The sequence below is a fragment of the Solanum tuberosum genome, unplaced genomic scaffold (assembly GCF_000226075.1).
Source record: "Solanum tuberosum cultivar DM 1-3 516 R44 unplaced genomic scaffold, SolTub_3.0 scf00016, whole genome shotgun sequence".
In the NCBI taxonomy this organism is placed as follows: domain Eukaryota; kingdom Viridiplantae; phylum Streptophyta; class Magnoliopsida; order Solanales; family Solanaceae; genus Solanum; species Solanum tuberosum.
In genome coordinates, this window is record NW_006238942.1 from 1663350 (window position 1) to 1668734 (window position 5385).

The following is a 5385-nucleotide window of genomic DNA, read 5'->3' on the forward strand; positions in this document are numbered from 1 at the left end:
CAAAAGAAAAGCATGAGAAATTTGTCAGATCTGAAAATAATGATAAAAGGGAAACCAAGGGACCTGGTCCCAGTTATCGTTTCAGTAAGAATAATTTTCCCTCCTGGACAGGAAGGTTTCTTATTAAGCCTTTTGATAGTTATTGGGAACTCCGTCTGAAGTGGGTTCCCAAGTCTAATAAGTGATTCTTGTGCAGAAGAGAGGGAGCAGTCAATGCTGGTACATGAATAGTGAATGCTCAAGGCATATGACTGGAAATACTCTTAACTTCCTCTCTTTGAAAGCACACCAAGGTGGTGGTGTGTCATTTGGCAGCGGAAAGAAAAGTTTTTTTTTCTTTTTTTATTCTTGGTATTGGCAAGATAGGAAGAACTCCAGATCATTCCATAGACAGTGTACACTATGTGGACGGTTTGAAGTTTAATCTCTAAAGTGTGTATCATATTTGCGACAAGGAAAAATGAAGTCAAGTTCATATCTGAAGGGTGTGTGGTTACAAACTGTGCAATTAAGAAAATTGTAATGTCTGCAAAAAGAGTCAAGAATGTGTATGTTGTTGATCTTGATTCTACTGAAGAAGACAACTTGTCATGTCTGAGTGCTTAAACTGATGATGCAAATCTTTGGCATAGACGACTGGGTCATGTAAGACCTCTTTACTTAACAAGCTTGTTGCAGGGGACCTGGTCCGCGGACTACCAAAGCTGAAGTTCTCAAATGACAAAGTCTGTGACGCCTGTGCAAAAGGCAAACAAACAAGATTTTCTTTCAAGGAAAAGAAGGGTGTGAGCACTACCAGACCTTTGGAACTTCTCCACATGTATATGTGTGAACCTGTTAGAATTCAAAAGCAGAGGAGGAGTGATAAAGGGAGACCATGAGATGGAGGAGATGATCAAGGAAAGGGAAGACAAGGATATCCTAAATCCTGGAAACAAACAGGTTGCAAAGGAAATTGCTGCAGATCTCACAGGAGCACCTGGTCCCTCTGATACTACCCAGAAGGTTCCATCTCAAATTCATGAAGCTGATGATGCTGAATTTGATGCTGAAATCGAAGAAGAGTTGATCAGAAAGTCCGGATGGAAACATCAATCCTCACATCCATTGGACAATCTCATCTCTCCACGTAACTCTGGAATTCAAACTAGATCCAGGTCAAGAAATCTAGTTGCATATTCAGCCTTATGTCATCCATTGAACCAAGAAACATCAATGAGGCTCTACAGGATGCAGATTGGGTAACATCAATGCAAGAAGAACTCCATCAGTTTGAGAGGAGCAAAGTGTGGCACCTGGTCCCCCGACCTATCAACAGAACAGTTTTTGGAACAAGATGGATCTTCAGAATTCTTATAGCATTTTCTGCTCATATGGAATTCAAGCTCTCTCAAATAGATGTCAAGAGTGCCTTCTTGAATGAGAATCTGAAGGAAGAAGTGCATGTCAAACAACCCCTAGGCTTTGAAGATACAACACTGCCAAATCATGTGTTGAAGTTAGACAAGACTCGGTATGGGTTGAAACAAGCTTCCAGAGCTTGGTATGAACGCCTATCAATATTTCTTCTTGCAAATGGGTTCAAAAGAGAAATTTGCTGATCTGATGAGTAGTGAGTTTGAAATGAGCATGAGGGAAAAACTCACTTTCTTCCTAGGCCTGCAAATCAAACAGTCTGTCAGGGTACCTCTATATGTCAAGAGGAATATATCAAGGAACTGCTTTGAAAGTTGAATCCGATTGAGGCAAAAGTTCTTGACACTCCCATGAGCACAAGTGTGAAGCTTGACTTAGATGAAGATGGAGTTGAGGGATGAGTGCAAGATTTCAAGCAGCACCAAAGGAATCCCATCTAAAGGCAGCTAAACGTATCCTGAGATACTTGAAAGGAACTCAGGACCTGGTCTAAACGAATACTGAGATACCTGAAGGGAACTCAGGACCTGGTCCTCTTCTACCTAACATGTGACTCACTTGATCTAATTGGTTTTGCAGATGCTGACTATGCAGGCTTTCTTGTAGATCGAAAGAGTACATCAGGCATGACACATTTTCTTGGATCATCACTAATTTACTGAGGGACAATGTTGAGAAGCAAAATGTGGTGATGAAATTCTACAAGACTGAAGATCAACTGGCTGATATCTTTTACAAAGCCCTTGAGTAAAGAATGTTTCATCAAAAACAGGATGATGCTGGGGATGCACAAGATTACCTGATTCCTTGACAAGTTTGCACTAAAATCTTTTATTTTGATTATGTTACAGAGGGCAGGTATCTATACTTGTTTTAATGTTTATCACTTAAGAATTCACTTCTGGTACCTTAATGTAGGTATGCACTCATGGTGTGTCTAGCTGAAGGGAAGATTAAATCATACTGACAGGGTTGCAAACTGAAAAGGGGACCTGGTTCTCCTGAGGTTAGTATCACTTACGCTACACTGTCTGTATGTCAACATCACTGCCACGTGTCCCTCGCCCTTTCATTGTGTCAGTTGCAGACGTCTTTTTACTTATAAACCAAAGGTCGCTACTGTTTGAGGATCTGATGTCTTTTTGGTTTTATATACTACTTCTCTTAGTGAATCAAATTACAAAATCTCTTCAAACAATTCTTGTTGAAATTCACTAATCCCCTTTCCAAGGCTTTTCTCTCTTTCTCAAAATGCCTAACTCTAATTCTTCTTCAAAGATCCCTATCTCCCAAGAAGTTGAAAAAGCTAGAAAACAGGTGGTTGAAAATTAAAACGTGGAGATGTCAAGAATGCAGGGTTATCGAAAAGGTTTCTCAAAGGGAAATATCAATTGCTTTTTGAGTTTATCAGCATCTGTTGCTGATCTGTCTCTCATGGAAAAGCTTGATGAACTTGAAAAGATCAACCTCTCTGCCATTATGCTGGAATGTTAGTATGTTGAAGGAAAAGCTAGGGGTAGATCTCAAATAACAGATGTTCTAGAGCAGCATGCTGCTCTTAAACGGGAAGTGACTGATCTTACTGAGATTCTAAATAACAAGGAGATTGAAATCGCTTCATTGAGGTCTGAATTACAGAAGGTAGTTTCGAGGGGACCTGGTACCAGCGATGGAAATGAGCAGGTGTTGCAAAAGTTGAGGGATGAAAATGAAAGGCTGCTGAAGACAACTGCATCACCCAGTGAGGAAGTTAAGACTCTCAACATGCAGCTTATCAAGGTTCATGAGGATGCAAATGAGCATCTATCTCTGTTTATGCGTACCCTCAATCCATTTCCCTTTCCGTCCTAAAAGTGTCTTGTTTCCTTAGTTTTCTTTTTGTTCTTCAATCCTAATTAAAACTCTTGTGGCTTTGTGTTTGTTTTGCTTGACTACAGTGGTCAGTATTTGTGATCTAATGCTATTTATGTTTCTCCCTTGTTCATGTGTGGCTTAATATTCTCTTTATGCTTACATACACATGTTCTGTGTGGCCCAAGGCCCTGAATTCTTTGTTGCCTTGCATTTAACTTGAATATGTTTACTGCTTCACCTTTTCAATGATGTCAAAAGGGGAAGTTTTGTTGTAAAGTTGGTTGTGGAATAGGGGCCACTGAACTAAAAAGTTTGAACTAAAGGGGAACTGTGGTTGTTAGGGGCATTGAACTAAGGGGGAACGAACTGTGGTTGTTACTGGTGCACTAACAAAGGGGGAATTTGTTATGTATTTGAATGAATGTCTGTTCACTCATATGAGGAGTTATGCAGGTTGTTTGTCATCATCAAAAAGGGGGAAATTGATAAGAGCTTATGCCTTTTGGTGTTTTGATGATCTCCTCACAAGTGCAGGGACCTGGTCCTCTGCAGAGTATGCTCGTCCAGTGTCAAAGTGCGGTACAGCTGTAAAAGCTGTCTGCATCAGAAAGCTGTCTGCAGAGTACTTTACCAATCAGAAGCAAGGAGGTTGCTTGTACATTTGGTAATAACTTTTCATGGTTTATATCAAACATTATACAACAATATTATTCATTCATTCAAAGAGAGAAATATTTCAAGCTTCAAGAACAGCAAGGGATATGATTGATTACTTCAAGAGCTTCAAGAACAACAAGGGATCTGATCGATGACTTCAAGAGCTTCTTGTACCGGCTGTTACTTTGTTTGCTTGTAAAAGTGCTTACATTGTAGGGTTTGTTTTGTGAAAGAAACGTTTCAAATTTGTGTGAATCATTGTAAGAACTAGGTCAAGGGTAACTTAGGGTCTTACTCTAAAGTCTATATTAATCGGTTAGGATTAGTATAGTGGGCGGTGTGGTATCTGCTCTGGCTCATCTAAGTAATAAGAGGTATTGCTTAGAGTTGGGATTAGTAGGCTAATCTCGGTTTGTAAACTTGCTTTTACTTTTGCTTGGAGAAGATTAGTGAAAGAAGTTTGAAAAGTCCTGGCAGGCCAGGTCGTGGTTTTACTCCCTTGAGCAAGGAGGTTTCCACGTAAAGTTATTGTGCAATCTTTACTTTCAGTATTTATTTTACTGTCTGTTAGTGTAACTGTGTTGAGGGACCTGGTCCCATCGATAGTCGTGGACGCATACATTCCAACAGCCTTACTGTCCTATATAACCCACATAAATTTAGTGAATATGCCATTATAATTCAAGTGATCAAATTAATTGTTACACAATTTAAATTACAAGTTAAATCTGGGACATAAAGAACATTCTTCAATCACAATGTTTCATTAAATTTCATTGAACCCCTTTTAGTAGCCACCGAGTTACTCCCCGTCTAGTAACCCAATGGGACATTTCAAAATGTCCCATTCACCTTGCAACTTGTTCAAACTACTTCTCAAATGGTTGGTCACCCTGATGCCAATAATTCAAGACATATTTTTAATCTAAGCATTCAACTTGTCATTCGTACCCGTTGAATCAAAATGCTAAATTTAGTGGTAGTTGTATTGCATTTAGAGGTGGTTTGCAGCCGGGGCGGCTTAATGCCTTTAAAAATAAGGCATCCGTCTTGGACCCTCAAATTTGAGGGGCTCCATCTTTTAGTAATAATAAAATTATTTTAAGTTTTTTTAACAACAAAAAACATTATAGTGTTTTTTAGTTTATTTGTCTTTTTTTTTTTAGTTCATTTCAAAACATTAAACAATGTTTTTTTTTTTGTCAATTTTTAAATTTAACTTCCACGTGACATGTTTAAGACCACAAAATTAAAAAATATTTTGGTATATATATATATATATCATATATTACTATAAGCATGAACAAAAAAAGTTGAAAGTTGAATTACGGTTTTACCCCTTCTATTAATTAAATTGTTATAAAATATTTAAATATTTGATTGTATAAGTTTAATTAAAATGTTAAATGACTTTTAGACTTCCTAAGATTAATTCCTAATTAAATATCTAATTTATTA